Source organism: Gigantopelta aegis, chromosome 3 (genome assembly GCF_016097555.1).
Source record: "Gigantopelta aegis isolate Gae_Host chromosome 3, Gae_host_genome, whole genome shotgun sequence".
NCBI lineage: Eukaryota > Metazoa > Mollusca > Gastropoda > Neomphalida > Peltospiridae > Gigantopelta > Gigantopelta aegis.
In genome coordinates, this window is record NC_054701.1 from 67,152,992 (window position 1) to 67,179,903 (window position 26,912).

Sequence of the window (26,912 nt, forward strand, 5' to 3'; positions counted from 1 at the left end):
GTATGTGCTGTCATATATGTATATGTTTATATGTGTATATGTGTGTGTGTGTGTGTGTGTGTGTGTGTGTGTGTGTGTGACATACACTGACACACATAAACATGCACTATATACTTTTTTCCTATTTCTTTTGTATTTTTATATATTTATTTTTGTTGTTGTTGTTGAAAACCTATATTACCATTTACTTAAATCTAAACTACATGCATTTATTTTCATTTAACCATGAATATTAAAAATCTACAAATAAAAAGTGCATTGAACATAGAAAATTATTTGAAAACTTTTCAGAATTTTATGGTAAAAAAAAGTAGACTAAAAAAATGACACCAATGAAATCCCTTGAGAGTTACTATTTAAAACACACAAAAAATAACTTATACAAAAAGTGCAAGCCTTTGGGCAGAAAAAAAAGATCTCACTTTATTAAATCTATCGAAACATCTAATTACATTCATCGGCCAACGTCTGTGCACCAGAATAACATTTACATCAGGATTCTAAATGCCTTCAGAATTGTCAGAAAACAAGAAGAAAAAGAAAAAACATCTCAAAGGACTGGAAAGAAAGGTTTGCTACAAACATCATTTTCGTCCAAACCACGCAATATTTTCAAACTCGTAGTCCACTCCTTATTTAATACTCTATGACGCAGGACACAACAGTGCAGGTATGTCAAAGGGGCTGGAACAAAAAGGTTACTGTGGCCGGGATTCAAGGGACGGCTCAAGGGACCCTGAAGGAAAATTGTTGTTTGCAACCCCTGAAACTGCCAAAAATTGTATTCAGTGCTAACAAATCTAAACTGGTTATAACTTATAATATAATGAACTTATAATATAATGAACTTATAATATAAGGCACACATCATAAACCTGAAACCTTGAAAACATGTAAAGAACCGTGTGTGGTCAACAGTATTGAACATCATGTTTTTGGTTTTTTAGACGAAATGGAAAAAGGGATTTTACGCGTTTCCGCGTAGCTCTCACATCCCTGCCAGCAGTTAAGGCTAAGAGCTCGCTTGATGCGTGGTTTGTCTAGGATCTATCCCGGTCAGTTCTGGGGTAGGATATATAGCCTAATGGCTAAGCGCACGCCTGATGCGTGGTTTGTCTAGGACCTACCCCCGGTCAGTTCTGGGGTAGGATATATAGCCTAATGGCTAAGCACATGCTTGATGCGTGGTTTGTCTAGGATCTATCCCGGTCAGTTCTGGGGTAGGATATATAGCCTAATGGCTAAGCACATGCTTGATGCGTGGTTTGTCTAGGATCTATCCCGGTCAGTTCTGGGGTAGGATATATAGCCTAATGGCTAAGCACACGCTTGATGCGTGGTTTGTCAAGGATCTATCCCGGTCAGTTCTGGGGTAGGATATATAGCCTAATGGCTAAGCACATGCTTGATGCGTGGTTTGTCAAGGATCTATCCCGGTCAGTTCTGGGGTAGGATATATAGCCTAATGGCTAAGCGCACGCCTGATGCGTGGTTTGTCTAGGATCTATCCCGGTCAGTTCTGGGGTAGGATATATAGCCTAATGGCTAAGCACACGCTTGATGCGTGGTTTGTCAAAGATCTATCCCGGTCAGTTCTGGGGTAGGATATATAGCCTAATGGCTAAGCACATGCTTGATGCGTGGTTTGTCAAGGATCTATCCCGGTCAGTTCTGGGGTAGGATATATAGCCTAATGGCTAAGCACATGCCTGATGCGTGGTTTGTCAAGGATCTATCCCGGTCAGTTCTGGGGTAGGATATATAGCCTAATGGCTAAGCACACGCCTGATGCGTGGTTTGTCTAGGATCTATCCCGGTCAGTTCTGGGGTGGGATATATAGCCTAATGGTAAAGCGCTCGCTTGATGGTGGTCGATATAGGATCAATCCCCATTGGTGAGCCTATTGGGCTATTTCTCATTCCAGCCAGTACACCACGACTGGTATATCAAAGATTGTAGTATGTGCTACCCTGTCTGTGGGATGGTGCATATAAAAGATCCCTTGCTGCTAATCTAAAACAGTAGCCCATGAAGTGGAAACAGCGGGTTTCCTCTCTCAATATCTGAGTAGTCCTTAACCATATGTCCAACGCCATATAACCATAATTTAAATGTGCTGAGTGTGTCGTTAAATAAAACATTCCTGTCAGTTCTAGCTAGTGCACCATGTCTCAGACAATCCCTAAGCAACAGTATGCTTCTTAAATTTACAGACTGACCTAGTAATATATGTGGGACGTAGCCCAGTGGTAATGCATTTGGTTGATGCATGGTTTGTCTAGGATAAGATCCCCATCAGTGCGCCCATTAGGCTATTTCTCATTCCAGCCAGCGCAAAATGACTAGTATATCAATTGCCATAGTATGTGCTGTCCTGTCCATGGGATGCATATGAAAGTAAAAAGTAAAGTTTGTCTTATCTAACGACATCTCTAGAGCACATTAATTTTTATGTTATCATCGGCTGTTGGACATTCTGACATATTTCTTCAGAGGAAACCCGCTGACCCCACCTAGGCTACTCTTTCTGATAAGCAGCAAGGGGTCTTTTACATGCACTTTCCCACAGACAGGACAGCACATACCACAGCCTTTGATGAACCAGTTGTGGACCACTGGTTGGAATGGAAAATAGCCCAAACTGCAAATGGGTCTACTGAGAAGGATCGATCCGATGACCGACCGCTTCACAGGCAGACACGCTACTGCTTGAGCTACATCCCACTCTCGCATATGAAAGATTCCTTGCTACTTATGACAGATGTAGAGGGTTTCCTCTCTAAGACCATATGAAAGATTCCTTGCTACTTATGACAGACGTAGAGGGTTTCCTCTCCAAGGCCATATGAAAGATTCCTTGCTACTTATGACAGACGTAGAGGGTTTCCTCTCCAAGGCCATATGAAAGATTCCTTGCTACTCATGACAGACGTAGAGGGTTTCCTCTCTAAGACCATATGTCAAAGGCCGTCTAAGATCAATCCCTGTTGGTGGGCCCATTGTGTTATTTCTTGATCCAGCCAGTGCACCACAGCTGGTATATCAAAGGCCATGGTATGTGCAATCTTGTCTGTGAGATGATGCATGTAAAAGATCTCTTATTACTTACATACTAATGGAAAAATGCAGCAGGTTTCCTCTCTAAGTCTATGTCAAAATTACCAAATGTGTGACATCCAATAGCCGATGATTCATAAATCAGTGTGCTCTAGTGGTATCATTAAAAAAGTCTAACTTTAACATTCATTTAATACTCGCTCTAGATATTAACCACCAAGATCACTGTCTCACACTTGATTTAACAGATTTTTATACACTGTACGCCATTCAAAACACACCACCCAATTTCCAGTTATTATAATTGCTATTACATGTGTACGGTTCCTATAAGACACACAATAACCCAAACCCTCGTATACAATTTGGGGGTTATTTACTATCTATCTGAATATACATCCAGTTATACAAAATCAGTTAAATGGATTATTGTTTTCTTCTCATATCATTTTAACAACCACAAACCTGACTGGTGCGTTTTTTATGGAGTGCAATATATTTAGTTTCGGCTAATTTACTCGTTATTTTCTATCCACTGATATAAAGTAAAAGGTGTTCTGAGGGGTGAAATTGGTATGAGAACTCATTTTACTTGCCAGTGGCAATCATTCTTTCTTTTTTTTGGAAAGGAACGAAAAATTTTGTTAATGACTCCTTAGTATATTTTAATTGCTATGGTGGTTTTGACATTTGGAGATTTGGAGAGAGAGAGAGAGAGAGAGAGAGAGAGAGAGAGAGAGAGAGAGAGAGAGAGAGAGAGAGAGAGAGAGAGAGAGAGAGAGAGAGAGGAGGGAGGGAGGGAGGGAGGGAGGGAGGGAGGGAGGGAGGGAGGGAGAGAGAGAGAGAGAGAGAGAGAGAGAGAGAGAGAGAGAGAGAGAGAGAGAGGGAGGGAGGGAGGGAGGGATGGAGAGAGGGAGAGGGAGGGAGAGGGAGAGGGAGAGGGAGAGGGAGAGGGAGAGGGAGAGAGAGAGAGAGAGAGAGAGAGAGAGAGAGAGAGAGAGAGAGAGAGAGAGAGAGAGAGAGAGAGAGAGAGAGAGAGAGAGAGAAGAGAGAGAGAGTCAGAGTCAGAGTCTATTGTAAATCTCTTTACATTTAGCACAGTGAAATATTAGTGTCTTGTATGGAGTTAGAAGTGAAGGTATGCTGATGTTAATACCACTCAGTGGTAAGACAATAGACAAAACATGATCTATACCAATGGAATAGGATCTTAAAACTGTGCTTTGTGTGATGTGTGCTACATCATGGTTTTTTTTTTTTAAAACAACGTAAATAGATATATCATATTTTGGAAATGAACTCTTCCAATGTTCCTTTCTTTTGCTAAAGGGCAGATGGCTGATTTTTAGACCGGGTGTGTGATAAATTGCTGTATTACTTGCATTAGTGGTCACCTGTCTAACACCATAAACTACTTGTAATAAGTGGTTACAGCCATTTACTAAATTATTACCTCAAATTAAATCATGGTGACTAGAAATAATGATTTTAGCACTTACACATAATCTTTACCGCGAACCTGTTAAGGAATTGTGACAAGGGGATGCAACTAATTGCGTCTGAGCCAGTTAAGTCTGGCGTGCCAATACATCTGAATTACAAATTATATTTAGCAGTCTGACATATATTATTACAAGAAAAACCTCAATTCATGCATACAAGAATTGCTTAATGTTTTAATGTGAAGAAAAAATTATATACTGCTGAGTACTTCAACTGTTCTAAAACCAACATCGGTGCCAGTGGTGCAGTGGTTAAGACATCAAAATTAAGGCTGGTAGGTACTGGGTTTGCATCTCTGTATTGGCTCCAACCCATAAGGCCACTGATGACACCAATGTCTTTCTTAATAACAACTAACCACTAACACAATGCCGTGGGCAGACAGTCCAATGAGCTGATGAGTGCATCCAGGTCAGTATGCTTGAACCATAATTGGATACAAGCCAGAAAATAAGTATAAATCAATAAATAAAACTGTTCTAAAACCAACATGACAGAGGGAGATAGGGGTAAGCCTCTCAAAGGCATTTTTGAAATGGTATACATTGTATGTGTAGATACAATTTTCTTGTATCTAGAACACAAATTTGCTGTTGCTGTTAATTAATGTCAGAAAACACCAGATTTGAAGGCACATTGTATGAGTATGGTGGATTCATATTCAAATTGACAGACATGTTTTTAAAATCACAAGGATATAGCGCTAAGTCATGCCAGAATGGCGGGGAACCAACCTGGTTATGGAGATGGAGAACACTGATATTGCACAAATTATATACTAATGAAATCATCATCTCACATACACCTGGTAAAAATGATATATGAAAAGTGTCACATATATTAATTATCAGTATAAACCATAAACAAAATTGAACAAGAGACCCATGGGGCTTGAATCACTCACCTGGTATTAAACCTCTGAAAAGTGACCCATAGCAATAATGCTTTATCACTGATTGTTGTTTGGTGACATAATTAACATAACAAATGAACAAATAAAGATGTACATATACCTACAGATGTACTGTAACCGAATCAATAAATGATCCACTTTTATCACAGTAAATGCCTTGGAATTTTGTTAATTCTAATTTCAACTGTGACATAATTAGGGACTAAATGAAGATGTAAACTGGTGATGGTCAGGAAGGAAGGAAACGTTTTTTATTTAACGACGCACTCAACACATTTTATTTACGGTTATATGGCGTCAGACATATGGTTAAGGACAACACAGATATTGAGAGAGGAAACCCGCTGTCGCCACTTCATGGGCTAACCTTTTCGATTAGCAGCATGAGATCTTTTATATACATCATCCCACAGACAGGACAGTACATACCACGGCCATTCTTATACCAGTTGTGTAGCACTGGCTGGAACGAGAAATTGTCCATTGTTCACCGACGGGAATCGAACCTAGATCGATCATGCATCAGGCGAGCACTGTACTACTAAGTTTCGTTCTGCCCCTGGTGAAGGTCAGTCATGAGAGGAATATTTGTACCAAATTTGGTTGAAATCTACATGAGAGGGCCATGAGAGGATCATTTAGACCATCTTTGGTTGGTATCTACATGGTGAAATCCCTCAGCCAATCAGGGGCTAGGGGCATCCATATTACATTGTGAATTATCACAAAAAAATAACAACATGGCCATGAGAAGACCATCTGAACCAAGTTTGGTAGAAATCTGGCTGGTGGAAAATGTGAAAAGTTGACAGTGTCAGGCAACGGACACTGCAATTACATAAGCTCACATGACCCTTTGGGTGATAGATTAAGATAGGTCTGCCTATACTTTAGGTTTAAAACTAGTACAGTCAGACTTCGTTACAACAACCATGTTCGTCCTTGGGTCACTTTGTCATTATATCGAAATTGTTGTTATATTGATTTATTAATCATCTGCTATTGGGTGTCAATAGTAGCAAGTGATCATTTATATGCACAATCCCAGACACATTCCAAGGCATTTAATAAATCAGACATGGTGCACTGGCTGGAATGAGAAACAGAAATAATGGTCCCACCAATAGGAATGGATCACAAACCATCATTAAATACTTAGTATATATATATTATTATTAATCAAAGCACATTCACGTCAATCTAATTGATTGGTACCTTCTTCATTTACAAAATGTCATAAAACTAGTAGACTTCATTGTTCGAAGTTAATACTTTAATTGAATGACTTATGTTCACAAGCAATACACGTCTACAGAGTTAGCCAACATCGGCAACTCAGACATCATGTGACACTGTCGGATGCCAAATGGCTGTGTGTACTTCCAACATACTACAGCATCTGTGATTATGTAATGTCGTTGTAAAGAGGTGTTTTTAGATGTTGGCTGCACGTTTGTTCCTAATTTGCTCTGTCAGTGTCGGAAGGTGTGAATTCCAGTGTAATGAATAGAATAACATTGGTGTACATTCGTTCTCGACAATTTATGGTCGGATGACGTACAGGTAAATGTCATAACGACGGTCGTTGTAATGAGGTCTGACTGTATATGCGATTTTCAACAAATATGGTCATGATGGATACAGTTATCCTAATCTAGTTATACGTGTAGTAAATAGAGTGAAACCTCTCAAAACTGAACAATTAATGTTTTGCACTTACCATAATTTGACACCCAATAGCCGATGTATTTTTTGTGCTGGGGTGTCGTTTCTATTCTATTATCAAAACTGGGCCCTTTGAAACACAAATTCCCTCCAAACTGGCTATTTTTCAATCCATAATTTAAAATAGTATCAGAACAGAAAAAAAGAAAGAAAGAAATGTTTTATTTAACAACACACTCAACACATTTTATTTACGGTTATATGGCATCAGACATATGGTTAAGGACCACACAGATATTGAGAGGAAACCCGCTGTCGCCACTACATGGGTTACTCTTTCTGATTAGCAGCAAGGGATCTTTTATTTGCGCTTCCCACAGGCAGGATAGCACAAACCATGGCCTTTGTTGAACCAGTTACGGATCACTGGTCGGTACAAGTGGTTTACACCTACCCATTGAGCCTTGCGGAACACTCACTCAGGGTTTGGAGTCGGTATCTGGATTATTAAAAATCCCATGCCTCGACTGGGATCCGAACCCAGTACCTACCAGCCTGTAGACGGATGGCCTAACCACGATGCCACCAAGGCCGGTATATCATAACAGAACATAACCTCTACAAACCAAATACTCCTTAAACCATTCCTTTTAAATTTGGTCCAATGGGTGTCTGCTTTAGAAGGGTTTCTCTGTAGTACCAGTACAACCTTTTATGATTAAAATTTGACAAGTACAGATCGATTAAAACTTAGTCATGTTTAAACTCTGAAATACTGTTTTCCAAACAAAACCATTTCCTTGTTCAGCCATGCAGAGATGAAATAAATGTGAACACAAACAAACAAACAAGTCCAATAATCATAAAATAAATGGACCTGTGAAATCCAATGCTGTCATTTATGTAGTGTAACCAATGTTAATGGACAAAACGTTGATAACGACTTGTGCTGGTGTTGGCGGGACAGATAGCCCAGTGGTAAAGCCCTCGCTTGATGTGCAGTTGTCTGGGATCGATCCGCGTCGGTTGGCCTGTTTAATGTCTGTGTATCCCCCAACCCCATTTCGCAAAATGTTCTAATGGCTGTTAGGTTAATCTAAACCAAAATGAGTGTGGGACATTGCCCAGTGGTAAAGCACTCGCTTGATGCACAGTTGTCTGGGATCGATCCGCGTCGGTTGGCCTGTTTAATGTTTGTGTATCCCCCAACCCCATTTCGCATAATGTTCTAATGGCTGTTAGGTTAATCTAAACCAAAATGAGTGTGGGACATTGCCCAGTGGTAAAGCACTCGCTTGATGTGCAGTTGTCTGGGATCGATCCGCGTCAGTTGGCCTGTTTAATGTTTGTGTATCCCCCAACCCCATTTCGCAAAATGTTCTAATGGCTGTTAGGTTAATCTAAACCAAAATGAGTGTGGGACATTGCCCAGTGGTAAAGCACTCGCTTGATGCACAGTTGTCTGGGATCGATCCGCGTCAGTTGGCCTGTTTAATGTTTGTGTATCCCCCAACCCCATTTCGCATAATGTTCTAATGGCTGTTAGGTTAATCTAAACCAAAATGAGTGTGGGACATTGCCCAGTGGTAAAGCACTCACTTGATGCACAGTTGTCTGGGATCGATCCGCGTCGGTTGGCCTGTTTAATGTCTGTGTATCCCCCAACCCCATTTCGCATAATGTTCTAATGGCTGTTAGGTTAATCTAAACCAAAATGAGTGTGGGACATTGCCCAGTGGTAAAGCACTCGCTTGATGCACAGTTGTCTGGGATCGATCCGCGTCGGTTGGCCTATTTAATGTTTGTGTATCCCCCAACCCCATTTCGCATAATGTTCTAATGGCTGTTAGGTTAATCTAAACCAAAATGAGTGTGGGACATTGCCCAGTGGTAAAGCATCTGCCCGATGCGCGGTCGATCCTCGTTGTTGGGGCCCATTGGCCTATTTCTCGTTCCAGCCAGTGCACCACGACTGGTATGTCAAAGGCTGTGGTATTTGCTATCCTGTCTGTAGGATGGTGCATTTAAAAGATCCCTTGCTACTAATGGAAAAATGTAGTGGGTTTCCTCTCTAAGTATGGCTTTGTCATTTACGCTTGTAGATAAAGTGATTACATGAAATAAAACAGAAACATCTTTTTATTGTCCACATAAAATATGACAACATCGCACCTCCTGCTGATTGCTGGAAAGGTTTTTAAAAAAGTATGTTTTATTTAATGACACCACTAGAGCACATTGATTTATTAATCATCAGCTATTGGATGTCAAACATTTGGTAATTTTGACGTATATATTCTTAGAGAGAAAACCCGCTACATTTTTCCATTAGTAGCAAAGGAATCTTTTATATGCGCCATCCCACAGACAGGATAACACATACCACTGGCTTTGATATATACCGGTTGTGGTGCATTGGTTGGATTGAGAAATAGCCCAATGGGTCCACCAACAGGGATCGATCCTAAACTGACCGCACATCAGGCGAACACTTTAACACTGGGCTACGACCTGTCACCGTTTGAAAAGAAGCTGCTTTAACACCACCCAGCCCCCACTGTTTGAATATCATTATATTCATTCAGTTGCCATAGTCTGACACCCAATAGCCAATGTATTTTTTGTGCCAGGGTGTCCTTAAATATTCATTCATTCATTTATATTGATTTAGAGGCAGGACGTAGCCCAGTGGTAAAATGCTTGCTCGATGCGCCGTCAGTCTAGGTTCAATCCCCATCGGTGGGCCCATTGGGCTATTTTTCATTCCAGCCAGTGCACCAAGACTGGCATATCAAAGGCTGTGGTATGTACTACCCTGTCTGTGGGATGGTGCATATAAAAGATCCCTTGCTGCTAATCGAAAAGAGTAGCCCATGAAGTGGTGACAACAGGCTTCCTCCTCTCTCAATATCTGTGTGGTTATTAACCATATGTCCGAAGCCATATAACCGTAAATACAACCTTTCCTTCCTTCCTTGATTCAGTGACTGTTCAATGTGTGCTGTTCAATTATCTTTTCACCAATATGTATAAGCTTTACTAACAAATTATCCTGTTGAATGCAAACCACTCACCTGGAATTTATGAAGGAAGGAAATATTTTATTTAACGATGCACTCAACACATTTATTTACAGTTAAATGGTGTCAGACATATGGTTAAGGACCACACAGATATATAGAGAGAAAACCCGCTGCAGCAAGGGATCTTTTATATGCACCATCCCATAGACAGGATAGTACATACCATGGCCTTTGTTACACCAGTCGCGGAGCACTAGCTGGAACGAGAAATAGCCCAATGGGCCCACTGACAGGATTTGATCCCAAACCGAACGTGCATCAAGCGAGCGCTTTACCAATGGCTACATCTCGCCCCTTGGAATTTATGAGCAAAGTGATCTGTCACTTGCCTGTTATTTTCAAATGTGAAGGACTGGTTATGGTATATAAACAAAAATCAATCATGGGTATTACACTTGCTATACTATTTCATATCAAGTATATCTGTCACTCAGGGCTTTAAGCTGATGACAAATTAAAACTATTTCACTTGGGACATAAACTCAATGTGAACTGGAAGCTCATTTATAGATAATTAAACACCAGACATGCAGACAATTAATAATCAATACACAACAGATCCACGTAAAGGTTTCTAATATTCTGCTTCTTAGTCTGAGCAGGATCTGAAATGACGCAATTTTTAAAGGTTTTTTTCTACATCCTAGTTACGTTCAAACTCACTGTCCTGAACATGTACCTCAGGTGGCTGGGAGATTTTATGTCACCCTATTTGTTCCAGACATTTTTTTTTTATCAACCTAATTTCATGACTATCCTTAACATTTTAAAGACATTTTTTATTCAATTCCATACTACATCTTTGTATTTTATACAGACATTACTAGTGAATACGGGCCTCTGTGGTGTTGTGGCTAAGCCATCGGACATATGGTTCGCAGCCCGGTACCGGCTCCCACCCAGAGCTAGTTTTAACGACTCAGTGGGTAGGTATAAGGCCACTAAACCCTATTCTCTCTCACTAGCCACTAATAACTAACCACTAACTCCCTGTCCTGGACAGACAGCCCAGATAGCTGAGGTGTGTGCCCAGGACAGTGTGCTTGAACCGTAATTGAAAATAAGCATGAAAATAAGTTGAAATGAAATAAAATGAAATGAAAAAAAAATAATGACACTATACACTTTTTTTAATCAGCTTAATTTGAAGACTATTTTTAACATTTTAAAGGTATCTTCGATTCAATATCCCCTATCAGATCTTTGAGTTTTATGCAGACATCCCCAGTGAATTTAGTTTGGTCTACAATACAAAGTATTAGAGCTGGGCGGTATTGAAATTTGAGGTTCAGTATCGATATCAGTATTTTCGGGGTGATTTACCTCGGTATCGGTACGGTATTCGGCATCGACACGATACCGATATCGAGCGCTATTTTCGGTATACTCAGCTTTAAATGCATGCCTGTGTTATGGCTCACCCGCTAATTTCATCTAAATACAATTAAATTCCATACACAAGGCTCTCGTCTGATTTATACCAACCCATTTTGCGTTTGTCAGATATATTATTTGTGCTTTCCGGGAAATATTTTTCAATACCGAAATTTTGTTATTTTGAAATTTGTTCAGTATGGTAAATTGGTATTGACATAATACAGATACCAAATGGTAAATACGGAATACCCAATTGTAAAAACGGTATACTGCCCAGCTCTACAAAGTATTCCCTGATTTCTTTTCATCAGTAATACAGTGAAACCTGTCTAAACTACACCCTGAACAAACCAAAATCCTGTCTAAACTACACCCTGAACAAACCAAAATCCTGTCAAAACCGGCCTACATGTAGTTTCATAGTCCTAAATTTTCTAAATTCTAAAACACGACCCTCTAAACACAGATCCTGTCTAAACTTAATAAATATAATGTCCCCGGCATGATTCAGTTTAGACCGATTTCATTGTGTAATAATAAATAAAAAACTTAAAAGGGCAGTCTCAAAGTTGCATAATGAAACAAATGTTTAATAACTTGAATAACATGTTCACCAAAAATGACAATGTAACAATTTCATTTACTACTTCAGGCAACACATCACCATTTGACGTGCCATTACTTGCTGCAGCAGCTTAATATAGAGTCCAGTTAGGAAACAGTTCCTCATAAAAAAAAATAATACAATGCTTTTTGAAATCTTTCTTTGATGATTACACGTAGGATGACCTCTGCAGTATTTAAATAAGGCATTGGTTTAAAATTACTTGTTGCATGTAGTACTAACTGATAACAACTGTTCAAGTAGTATGGTGCCACATGTATAACAGCAACATGAGGTGGTGGTCAGGCATAGACGCCATTAATTTTTAAAAAATGTGGTTGACCTATGTCGATTTTTTAAACGGTACTTGTCAGTTGAGAGTACTCCCTAAAATTAGTAGTCACATGACTCTCTTGACAGTGTTGTATTTTTCACAGAATATATTCTGACAGAAATTGTACTGAAAGTTCTGCATGGAGTAATTAATGGTGGTGTGTAACCTTAACGCTCAAAATTAACTGAGGTAGGGGAAGGTGCCGCTCAAAATTAACTGAGGTAGGGGAAGGTGCCGCTCAAAATGCTTTTTGATTATCAGTTTCATAAACAGTTAAACAAAACAAACTTGTAATACATGTTTGTCTCAAGTCTTCCACATTTCTGTTAAGAAGTTATAGTAAGAGTTATTTAGGTAAACGAAGATGACGATTTTTAATGTACTTTATATTTTTAGTTACAAATTCTTGGAGAAAATATTTTTACGTTAATTATGCCCAAACTTAAGAATTTGTCACCCATGGCAATTTTGAATCTCCCCATTTGTACTGCAATGTTTTGTTGTTGTAAAAAGTTACTTTTGCAGCAAATAAACACAACTGAAAGGTTATTTTGTTATATGAAGAAAGGAAAGGAAGGAAATGTTTTTATTTAACGATGCACTCAACACATTTTATTTAAGGTTATATGGCGTCAGACATATGGCTAAGGACCACACAGATATTGAGAGAGGAAACCCGCTGTCGCCACTTCACAAGCTACTCTTTTCGATTAATCTTTTGTATGCACCATCCCACAGACAGGATAGTACATATCACTGCCTTTGTTACACCAGTTGTGGAGCACTGGCTGGAACGAGAAATACCTCAATGGGTCCACCGACGGGGATCGATCCTAGACCGACCACGCATTAAGCTAATGCTTTACCACTGGGATATGTCCCACCCCCTTGCCATATGAAGTCTTATGGCAATTTATATCTCAATGACAGCATGTAATTACCATTAGTGCCTTTGTTAAGTTCGAGTCCTGTAGAATAGATTAATTTGTAGTTATATAGGTTATAACACATACATTTTTTGCTAAATATGAAAATCTGAAACTTGCAACTTTGAAAATGTACCTTTTAAAGTTGTTTAAAATGTAATAGAGCTTCAGTGCAGACGTGCTTCCGTATAGTGGCCAGTTGATATTAACTCATCACAGTGCAGGCTAACCGTCTCAGGATCAAAGAGGCAAATATCGGAGATTATGATAACCCCATTAACATCAGACATTCTGACAACTGATAATCAATATGAACAACAGATCCACATATTGGAGTTTTCTGCTTCTTAATTCAATCATTATCTGGGGATATTATCAAGTGGCGATATGTTTTCCATAAATACATCAACTTGGCTGGGCTGCCGAAGCTAGCTGACTGGCACTGCTCAAGTGCTGACCAGTGAACGGGCATTGTGGAAATCCAATAGAAGGTGCGTAATTCAATTGGCAGATGCACACAGCTGATGTCTCAATAATCAATCAGACATGTGGACACCTCGGGCTCCAGGTCTGAGATCTATTTAGAGGCAGGATATGCGGCAAGCATGCAATGACGTTGAATAACATTTCTTTTGTAATGAGCTTTGTTGGCAGGGGTTTTTTTTAATAGAAAAACTCATTTAAGATTTATTTTGTTATTTTTTAGAATTTTTTTTTTTAAAGGTTTATTGATTTTTTTTCAAATTGATTTTTTTTAAACAACAACAATAACCACTGGCAGCAACAACAAAAAATTAAATTAAATTTTTTTTTTTTAAATCCACCATTTAATTTCCAATATATCCCATGCAGTTTACAGTATGCTGACACACATTTTTTTTAAATGTGGTTTATTAAATTCTTTCCACATTTTAAAAAATAACTTGACTAGAGTATATATGCATACAAGTGTTGATAAATGTTTTTTAAAAGACATTTATTAAATTCGTTTCACAATTTTAAAACTAACATAACATTAACTACAGTATGTATAAAAATGCTGATAATCTTTTTAAAAATGTGGTTTATTAAATTCTTTCAACGTTTTCCCATCCTTTTATTTTTTAACCAAGTCTAATTGAAACTCATTCCAGTCTGTGCTATTGCATGCATTGATAGTTAGATAATTTATTTATTATTAACGACAGTTTATTGAATTTTCCCTCATGTTTTTAACTAAGTCTGATTCCAAACTCTTCCCATGCAGTCTGCAGAATACAAGTAATTAGGCCTATGGTTAGATACCGTAATTAAATTATTTGTATTGAATGTTTATAGAATTTTCTCACAGTTTGTTCTGTGTTTGTTTCATTGAGGGTTTTTTTAGCAAAATTTTATTCCAAATTCTTTCCAGTCCGTTGTGTACAAGTACCTGTAATTATATATAACTTAATTTTTTTCATTTTGAATGACAAAAGTTTTATTGAATTTGTTTCAAGGTTGTTTTTTTTTAATGAAATTTAATTCCAACCTTTTTCTAGTCTGTCATTAAAATTAAGTTAAAGTGTTTTTTGTTTAACAACACCACTAGAGTAGATTCAGGGCTAGCTCTGGAAATTCGCCAAGTCACCAATTGTGAATTTTAAAAATAATTGACAAATTTAATTTTAATATGGCGAATAAATTTCATGTGATAACTTTTTTTTAGTAGAAAATATCTAGGTAAATAGATAGATGATTTGGCAAAATGTTTTGCTCACTCAGAGCTAGTCCTGAGATTGATGTATAAATCATGGGCTACGGTACTGGATGTCAAACATATTGCGGTTGTGACACATAACCTTCAAAGAAAACCTGCAACATTTTCCAACTAGCTGGTTATAGATCACTTATTTTTAATGAGAGTTTACTGTATTTTTCTGTTTTTTCAAACTCTTGCCAATCTGTGGCATGCATACAAAAAAAATTGTGGTAAAATTTAACTGATTCATTTTTAATGACGATTTACTGAGTTTTTGTCTAGTTTTTGAAAACTAAATGTCATTCCAAACAATACACTTTGTTATGAAATAAATGCCATGACATTTTAAAAGCATTTTCCTTTTTTTTTTTTTTTTTAAAAGATGTTCAAAGACGTTTCTGTGATCATCAACATAATGTTATAATACATGTATGTTTTGATGTCAATTACCGCTCTTCTTATTTTAAAATGGAAAACAAAATGTTTCAAACAATTTAAATTTTCCATGATTTTCCATGACCAAACTCAATATTCCATGACTTTCTGTTATAAAATTTTGTGCAGAACTAGGGTAGTTATAGACACTACCCGTTATCTCAGAAATGAGCAGCTTAACCCCCAATGTTTTCTGATTCACTTCAAGGGTGAGGGGTGTTAGTATTTATATCCGTGGCGTTTATATCGATTGATACACTGCAGGTAGGAATTTTAGCCACATATGTTACTATTGTCGTCTATGGGATTTGATTTGGTAGGATACACCCTTAACGTTTTTTGTTTGTTGCAATTATAAATACTCTCGGATACAAGGCATTATGAATTAGCTACTACTTCCCTAAGTACCACTATTCATACTCCATTTAATGATCAACATTATCATAAAGGAACCGTTATAGCTATATGCTAGTATAAAATAGTAAATACGTATTTAATTACAATACTTTACAAATAGCTACACATTAACTAGAGGATAATAATCTCGGTTATATGAAGACTGGCAATATCCACATACTATTTAGTGATTGATTTATCAAGGCAACTTTGCAGCCATACATACATGTAATAAAGGACAGAGAGCACAAATAGACATACATTAATGCAACTATTTCCATCATATTGAAAAATGGATACAATACTTTATTTACAGACATACACTAACTCATTACTAATGACATACAAAAGACTACTTTTCATATACTGTAAAACAGATTAATATTGCAAGATGTGGGTTTTTTCTCTCATGAATATGCAATTTAGTATAACATGCATGTTCACATATAATGTCGTTAATGACACATGTATTATTAAACTGGTACATTAGTGTAACATACCTTGCTGTCTGTGGGGAGCCACCAGCCTCAGTGGCGTCATGGTTATTCCATCAGACATATTAGGCTGGTAGGTACTGGGTTCGCAGCCCGGTACCGGCTCCCACCCAGACCAAGTTTTAACGACTCAATGGGTAGGTGTAAGGCCTCCTCTCTCTCACTAACCACAAACAACTAACCCATTGTCCTGGACAGACAGGTGTGCAAAGAGGTGTGTGCCCAGGACAGCATGCTTGAAAATGTTGGGAGCCATCACTCTCGCTCCCCATCACTCCCCTGAGGCCAGTTCAAAGAAAGTAATTTTTTACCTCCCCTTAAGCGGCGTTCTCATTGTGCTATTAGTCGCATCGACTTGTCGCATACGATTTGTTGTAGCAACTTGAATCGTGTATGTGGGAAGACATAACGTCATAAGATTTAATGACATCAAACATAGCTCATAAGTTTAAAAATATTTTTGCGGGAAATGTAGGTGCCTACAAATTTCCACTGGACTAAAGAAAACATGAAAGTAAACAATTTACAATTAACAAAATAATTATTGACCACATTATGGATCCATGAACTCCAGACATTTTGACAGGTTGATAAGCAAATGAAAAAACATGGAAATGACAAAACTAAACAATTGTACTTTAATGTGATTTGATTGGCTTAGAGCTTACGATTTGTCATGAGAAATGGAACATGTTCTAATTGGTACGATTTCGACACAACTTGTCATATAAGACTAAAGTTGTTCCGATTCAGGTGTTCTCACAGTACAATTTGATTGCATGTGATAAGTCGGTACGACTAATCTCATAATAAGAACACCCCTTTAGCACATGATTTGTCTTTTTTAAATAGTGTACTACAAAAGAATTAAATATCAATGCTCAGTATGTACCTTAAATGTTATGGGAACAATTTATTAATTACTGTCCAAAGGGTTTTTTCAGTGAAGAAGGAAATGTTTTATTTAATGATGACACTCAAACATGTTACAATGGCAGTAAAGTGTACGCTCTAGTGGGAAACATGCTACCATGGCAGTAAACTGTTCAGTGTACGCTCTAGTGGGAAACATGCTACCATGGCAGTAAACTGTTCAGTGTACGCTCTAGTGGGAAACATGCTACCATGGCAGTAAACTGTTCAATGTACGCTCTAGTGGGAAACATGTTACCATGGCAGTAAACTCTTCAGTGTACGCTCTAGTGGGAAACATGTTACCATGGCAGTAAACTCTTCAGTGTACGCTCTAGTGGGAAACATGTTACCATGGCAGTAAACTGTTCGGTGTACGCTCTAGTGGGAAACATGTTACCATGGCAGTAAACTGTTCAGTGTACGCTCTAGTGGGAAACATGTTACCATGGCAGTAAACTGTTCAGTGTACGCTCTAGTGGGAAACATGTTACCATGGCAGTAAACTGTTCAGTGTACGCTCTAGTGGGAAACATGTTACCATGGCAGTAAACTGTTCAGTGTACGCTCTAGTGGGAAACATGTTACCATGGCAGTAAACTGTTCAATGTACGCTCTAGTAGGAAACATGTTACCATGGCAGTAAACTCTTCAGTGTACGCTCTAGTGGAAAACATGTTACCATGGCAGTAAACTCTTCAGTGTACGCTCTAGTGGGAAACATGTTACCATGGCAGTAAACTCTTCAGTGTACGCTCTAGTGGGAAACATGTTACCATGGCAGTAAACTCTTCAGTGTACGCTCTAGTGGAAAACATGTTACCATGGCAGTAAACTGTTCAGTGTACGCTCTAGTGGAAAACATGTTACCATGGCAGTAAACTCTTCAGTGTACGCTCTAGTGGGAAACATGTTACAATGACAGTAAATTCTTCAATGTACGACTAACCAAAGCTTGTTTTTACCTGATATTACTTCTCCATGACGATGACCCGGAGAGCACAGCCATTCTTCTGATTCCCCCCGGCGTGGCCTAGTGTCTGATAAAAGAGATTGGCTCAGCTGTTCTTTACCTGCTTCCTCGTTCCACACTGACTGATCAATGTACACCGTGCCATTCAGTAAGCATTACAACGAAAAGCTTTTATTTTAAGAGAACAAATCAATGCTACTCAAAGGAGATTGCAGACGAAGAAGTAGGCGCAAATTATTTATTAGATGACAAGTGTGCCGAGAGGGAAGAATGTCTTCTGGGTCAGAAGACGTGATATTTATTTATCTTAAAAGCGTTTATGCAAGAAACTTGTCAGTGCTATAATGAAACATTTTCCATTAACTAGTGACTTTAGTTTTGTTCAAATGTCATTTAGTTTAATGTTGTACAATATTGATCCAGATGATAAGGTTATATTGGTGGGTGATAGTTAGGGTGGGTGGGGGGGGGGGAGAGACATTTAGAAGCGAGAATTTAGGATTAGTGCAAACTGCTAAATGTTCAATTATATATTAATTATTTAAAATCATAAATTACCTAACAGATTTTTTTTTTTCAAATTCAAACCCAACTCTTGTGGCTTTATTTTGATAGGTAGAAATCTCAGACAATGTGTTATTATGTGAGAAATCATATTTCTAGGACCATCGGAAATGAAAACCTCATCAAAAGTGAGCGTTAAATTCCATCTTTGTGTTCCATTCTATTCCAGTCAGGGTTTTATAATGTGGCTTTGTCGTTCGGCTGATCAGGAGTTACGAACTTTCAAAAGGCATCTTACACTGGGAGAGGTGAGGCATAGCCCAGTGGTATAGCGCTCGCTTGGTGCGCGGTCAGTTTGGGATCGATCCCCGTCAGTGGGCTCATTGCGCTATTTCTAGCTCCAGCCAGTGTACCGCAACTGGTACATCAAAGGCTGTGGTATGTGCTATCCTGTCTATGGGATGGTGCATATAAAAGATCCCTTGCTGCTAATCAAAAAGAGTAGCCCAAGAAGTGACGACAGCTGGTTTTCTCTCTCAATATCTGCGTGGTCCCTAACCATATGTCTGACACCATATAACTGTAAATAAAATGTGTTGAGTGCATCGTTAAATAAAACATTTCTTTCTTTCTTTCTAACACTGGAAAGGAACGGGATCTAGTGCAGCCAGTAAAGTGGTGCCTTTGGTCGTGGGATCAAACTCCCTCAGTGGACCCATTCTCTGATTTCCTCATTGGACCCATCTACTGATTATTTTTTCTCTCATTCCAACCAGTGCCCCACAACTGGTATATCAAGGCCATGGTATATGCTGTCCTGTCTGTAGGAAAGTACATATAAAAGATAACTTGCTGCTAATGGAAAAAATGTAGCAGGTTACCTTTGAAGACTACTAGTCAAAATTATCAAATGTTTGACATCGATATATCAGTGATTAATAAATCAATGTGATCTTAAACCTAACAATCTTTAGTGCACAATGTGAAAGATGGTAAACATCTCGAGAGTATCTCTCCCATTTAAGTGTAATAAAAAAAAAAGGTTTAGTGGCGAGTTGTCAAATAATTCAAAATTGGACGTCTCTAAGTAAACACCCAGGGACAGATCATTCAAAATTGGACGTCTCTAAGTAAACACCCAGGGACAGATCATTTAAAATTGAACATCTTTAAAAAAAAAAAAAACCCAGGGACAGATCATTTATAATTGGACATCTCTAAGTAAATACCCAGGGACAGGTCATATAAAATAGGACGTCTCTAAGTAAACACCCAGGGATGGATCATTTAAAATTGGATGTCTCTAAGAAAACATCCAGGGACAGATCATTTAAAATTGGACGTCTCTAAGAAAACACCCAGGGACAGATCATTTAAAATTGGATGTCTCTAAGTAAACACTCAGGGACAGGTCCTTTAAAATTGGACGTCTCTAAATAAATACACAGGGACAGGTGATTTAAAATTGGACGTCTCTAAACACACAGGGACAGATCATTTAAAATTGGACGTCTCTAAGAAAACAGCCAGAGACAGATCATTTAAGATTGGACGTCTCTAAGAAAACACTCAAAGACGAATATGCTCCTAGCTTTACAAAATTCAACTTCACATTGTGTGTGGCTCTGTTCCCATCTAAAAAAGTTTTTGTTTAACAACACCAGTAGAGCACATTGATTTATTTATCATCGGCTATTGGATGTCAAACATTTGGTAATTCTGAACAAGTCTAAGAAGAAACCCACTACATTTTTCCATTAGTAACAGGGGATCTTTTCTATGCAATATCCCACAGCCTTTTATACACCAGTCGTGGTACACTGGCTGAAACGAGAAATAGCCCAATGGGCCAACTGACGGGGATCGATCCTAGACCAAATGCGCACGAAGCTAACGCTTTACCACTGGGCTATATGTCCCACCCCCTGTTCCCATCTAATTTGCTTTGACAATTCAGAATGAAAACAGTGCTTTGTCTAACACCGATTTCACATTAAATCACGTGTTAGCACTAGAGAAAAGCAAGCTATCTTGAGTGCATTTTGTAACATAGTGTGGACAGACCAATTCATATTCCACTTGTTACTTGATGAAATAATGCTTTTCAGATGTCGTCAAAAATTATGTGTTGATCTTTGTATGCATCAAAGTGATGATGCTATTATTAATTGGTATCCTTCTGTGCCCTTGTACACATTTATTTGTCTTTCATTTCCTGAAGTTGATAAAAAAAATATTTAAAAAAACAAAAAACCCTGATATCACCAATTTTTTGGTTAGTTGGATACCATCTTTATTTTTCCAGCAGGCATTATGATAAAACTATTAAAAATGAAGTCGATTGAATGTGAATTGCCAGTTCACACCAGTGGGATAGTGTGGATTTCCAGCGCCCAGGGCAAGGCAAGTATTGTGCCCCCTAACCAGTGGACCACTAGCACTCCCAGAATCCCTTCCACAAGTCCAGAATTTTGCGCCCAGGGCAACCGCCCCAGTAGCCCTGCCCTGAGGGGTGCACTGAACTGAATGCAAATTGAACATAGGTGTGGACATGCAACCGAACTGAAACTGTGCCCCCCCCCCCCCCCACCCCACTCTGTGGAAGCAGCAATGGGTTTTTTAATATATATTTATACATATATTCATATATATGTGTGTGTGCCCCTCCACTTTTTGGCACTTTCCTATGCCTGTGGGTCTTATGGTGTGTTTGTACAACCATACTACAAATAAGAAATTTAAAAAATGAAACAATATAATACAGTGTAGTCAATGATAATTGATAACAATGTATTATTAACTGAAACAATGTACACCAACACTGCTGGGCTTGCTTGAACAATAATAAATAAACTTTGGCAGCATATCTGAACTACTCAGCCGTAGGCACTTTGTCCGTAAGCCACAAATCTGATTACTCTCCCCTTGTTTTAATCGAACAATTATAATACTCCTCTAGGCACAACCGATATTTTGTGCAAAGCGATTTTGAAAAAGTTGAGGACAAAGGCAAGTTTGAAAATATTTAATATTGTAAGTAATAACCAGAACATATTTAAGATTGATAAAATAGGATGCCAAAAGCTAAGTAGAAGGGAGGCACACTGCGGAAAGAGCCGGTTGGGGACGAAAAAGGAAAGGGAAGGAAAGAATTGGTTTATTTAACGACGCACTCAACACATTTTATTTACGGTTATATGGACATCAGACATATGGTTAAGGACCACACAGATATTGAGGGAGGAAACCTGCTGTAGCCACTGCATGGGCTACTCTTTTTTCAATTAGCAGCAAGGGATCTTTTATATGCACCATCCCATAGACAGGATAGCACATACCACGGCCTCTGATGTACCAGTCGTGGTGCACTGGCTGGAACGAGAAATAGCCCAATGGGCCCACTGACAAAAAGCAAAAGGATGTCGAAGAAACAGCACAATGGACTGAGGATGTTTACACTGACAACGCGGGGCCCATTTTGCACATTACCTCATATAGCCAGTGCACCACGACTGGTACATTAAAGGCTGTGGTATCTGCTATCCTGTCTATGGGATGGTACATATAACAGATCCCTTGCTGCTAATAAAAAAAAGAGTAGCTCATGAGATGGCAACAGCGGGTTTCCTCCTTCAATATCTGTGTGGTCCTTAACCATATGTCTGACGCCATATAACCGTAAATAAAATGTGTTGAGTGCGTCGTTAAATAAAACATTTCCTTCCTTCCTTCCATTACCTCATATCAATATGTATACAGTTTCTTCAGCAGCCGAGATCTATACTTTACAACAAAAGAAATGCAGCTATTAATTTAGTTTCATTTAATTTATTTTTTAAATTTCCGACTGAAACCCATAAATCTGTGTGACTATTAAAATTATCAAAGTTTTCTGAACATGTAGGCCCACATTGACATCCTATTTTACCAAATTAATTTAAAAACACAAAAAATGTTTTAAAATAAAATGTTTGCGCTTCTTTTGTTGGTCAGTATTTATTAACATCATTTTATGTCCTGGGGTAACTGTCAGATTCAGAGAGAGCAAATTACTGCTTGGGTTTTAAATAAGCTGGAAGTTGTATCAAATAACGCTGTCAATTACAATTCAACTGCCCTGAAGTGATCAGGCAACGCAAGACATTGTTTTTTTTAAACTTGGACAAGTAACTTAATCATTTTAGTTCACCTCAAGTAAGCAGCATCCATACCTGCCAGGTATACATTTTTATTACCAACCTGGTACACATATATTTGTATCGTAAACAAAATAAGATGACATAAAAGATGGTTTCCTGAAAGTGAGTAAATAAGATAGGTCATTTTCTAAATATCATCATTATTGGTCATTTGCTAATATTTTTATTGGTCATTTTCTAAATATCATTATTATTGGTCATTTTTTAAATATCATTATTACTGGTCATTTTCTAAATATCATTTTCTACTTTTTTGTGGTTTCACACTACCGAGAGTATTATCATTTTGTTAATGTTAATTTTTATAATAACAATAACAATAATAAATTTTCTAAATAATTAAAAAAAAAAAACTTTAAAAAACCAGCTGGTATACACACACCCATTCCACCCCTCTAAAACTGCCCACACGTTATATCCAAAAATATAAAACCATAATGCTATTAAACCCTGTCCCTAAAGTTCTAATTCAATAAACAATCAGGATTCAGTATTTGGGCTTCAATAAAATTACACTGAAGCCTGAATATTTCATGGCCACAACATACAATGTATCATCTGCTTACTGTTACACATGTTATCTCACCTTTCAACTTTATCAAGGAAATTAAGACATTAAAGTTTGGTTGTTCTTGTTTAATGACACCAACAGAGTTCATTGATTTATTAATCATTGGCTACTGGATGTCAAAGATTTGGTAATTTTTACATATAGTCTTGGAGATGAAAACTGTTATATCTTTTAATTAGTAGCAAGGGATCTTTTATCTGCACCATCCCAGACAGCACAGCACATACCATAGCCTTTGATATACCAGTCATGGTGTACTGCCTCATTTTATTTAACAACGACGAATTCAACACATTTTTTATTTACGGTCATATCGCATCAGACATGGTTAATAAGGACCACACAGATATTGAGAGAGAAAACTCTTGTCGCCACTTCATGGGCTACTCTTTTTGATTAGTAGCAAGGGATCTTTTATATGCACCATCCCACAGACAGGATAGCACATACCACAGCTGGAAAAATAAAGAGTTATGCAACAAACAAAAACAATGGCCGGAACGAGAAATAGTCCAATGGGCCCACCGACGGGGATAATTCCCAGACCGACCGCGCATTAAGTGAGCGGTTTACCACTGGGCTATGTCCACCACCCCCTACTGTCTCGAATGAGAAATAGCCCAATGGGTCCATCGACTGGAATTGATCCTAGACCAACCATGCATCAGAAAAGTGCATTACCACTTGGCTACAAGACAAGACATACACTGATTAAAGCAAAATCCTTCAAAGCGAGAGTACTGTAAAGTTATAAATCGGTGGTAATGCCTTTGTAAATTGATTTTGAAAACACATCAAGATAGAATATTCGTGAAAGCTTCCTATTGCACAGGAACTGATAAATAGCAGAGAGGAAGCCTGCTATTATGACTGAACGTCAGTCAGTGTCAGTGATGGAGTCGTTAACAGACTTCAAACTGACAAGCCTGCCTCTGTCAATAAAATTATACAGTAACACCACCAGCTAACAAAGCCGCCAGTTCCAGCATCAATATAAACGAACTGATAAGACTTGAGCCAATAATCCACCTCACGGTTGTATAGCAGTCGTATAGCGACAATACAGGCAAGATGACAATAGGGGAAGAAAGGAAGGAGTGTTTAATAACGACACACCACAGCACAATATATTTGTTTAACATGCAACTGTTTGGTGGTACACTGTATGTGGGCTGGGAAGGAAAAAACACTGAGGCAAACCCTGACCTGTAAAATAAATATCAGTGTCATGGGAAAAATAAAATAAATGTGGGGAAATTCCAGACGAGGCAAGCACCTCGTTTGCTGTATGCTGGCTACGTCATTGGTGGGTGAGGGTAATTATTGGATTGCTTCCATCAGAGAATTGAACTGACACAGTCTATGAGTTTGCAAGAGAATTCTGTCCAAGACAGGGTTACATTTGTTTGTTGATTAAAGGGACATTCCTGTGTTTGTTGCATTGTAAGATGTTTCCGACTAATAAAATATTTCTACAATTAAACTTACATATTTAATATATTTTCATGTTTAGAATATCGGTGTCTGTATATTCAATGTGTTTCTGGTCGTCTTAATATTTGTAAGAAGCCCAAACTGGATTTTGTCTTCAAATAATTTCATACGTACGAAAAAACTATATTTTAGGAAATAAGATGAAATTTAGTCTAGTACAAATATTAGAATGATCAGAAACACGTTTAATATACAGCCGCTAATATTGTATGCAGAAAAATATATTTGATATGTAATTACAATCGTTAAAAAGTCTCTGTTAGTCGATAATATCTTAAAAAGTGCAGCAAACGCAGGAATGTCCTTTTAATTACATCACTAGAGCATATTATTGGTTTATTCTTCACTAGTTAACGACTAACCCACTGTCCTGGACAGACAGCCAAGATAGCTGAGGTGTGTGCCCAGTACATCGTGCCTGAACCTTAAATGGATATAAGCACAGAAATATGTTGAAATGAATGAAAATGCCCAGAGATGGGTTTTCAAGACAATTTAATGTTTTATATTGTGGATGATGAAATGGGGGGTTTTTTTAAGGTCACTACAAGGACAACAGATGGGGGAATCAAAATCATGGAACCTCCTGTGACCCCCCCCCCCCCCCCCCCCCCCCCCCCCCCCCCGCCCCAATCTGCGTCTGCCAATGGGTGTTCTGCCAGGACAATGTGATAAAAGTTAAAGCTAGAGCATATAGATTTTAATAATCATCAGCTATTGGATGTCAAACAGTAGGTAATCTTGACATATAGTCTTAGAGAGGAAACCAGCTACAATTTTCCATTAGTAGCAAGGAATCTTTTATATGCACCATCTCAGACACGATAGCACATACCACAGCCTTTGATATACCAGTCGTGGTGCACTTGCTGGAATGAGAAATAGCCCAATGAGCCCACCGACGGGGATCAATCCCTGGCTGATTGTGTATCAGGTGAACACTTTACCACTGGGCTACATCCCACCCCGAAAAATGTGATAGATTATAATCTAAGACTCTAGGCTTTGAAATTCATCCATACCTGTGTTACTAACCAGACTTGGCTTCGTCCAATTGTAATCTCTTCCCTAACATAAACAAAAAGCTAGCTTACACATGCACTTGATGCCACTAGACACATTGATAATGACTTCTTATCAGGACTTATTGGACATGCTTACAAGTGTAGGCTACTTTGGAATGCCTAATGTTGGTAAAAGAAGTTAAAGTTATTAAAGTTTGTTTTGTTTAACGACAACAGTTAAATATGTAGGTGGTGACGGGTTTTTTCCTGTTGTGTGTGTACTGATAACTGGTGATTAATCTGTTAAATATTTGTTATCAGCGAACTTGAAAATTATCAATGTAATGGTATTCAACATAAAACTTGGGGTTATTGTTGTATTAAGAACGGGAATCTTTGCCTACCCTGTGGTAGGCAGCAATTTCAGGGCTATAGTTCTAGGTAAGCAACACCATTCGCCAAATTATCTTTAAATATGCAAAATCTACAGTTATTTTTCAACAAAATATCAATTAGTACATACATTTTTTTTGCCAAATCAAAATAAAATTTGCCAATTATTTCTGAAATTCACAACTGGCGAATTTGGCGAGTGGCAGAGCTAGCCCTGAATTCTGTGTTTTTGCTATCGAGTTATTTCTGGCTGAGAGCATAACTATCGAAATGTCCATCTAGCTCCCGAACAGCAGAGTACTCGGACTAGGCCTTTGACATACCAGTTGTGGTGCACTCACTGAAACAAGAAAT

General features: G+C 38.2%; 1 protein-coding gene across 4 annotated transcripts in view; it reads right to left on the bottom strand.

Moving 5' to 3' along the window:
* The window catches only part of LOC121368704 (double C2-like domain-containing protein beta), a 122,477-nt gene that overhangs the window by 94,594 nt on the left and 971 nt on the right, over positions 1-26,912 (bottom strand). The window lies entirely within an intron of this gene.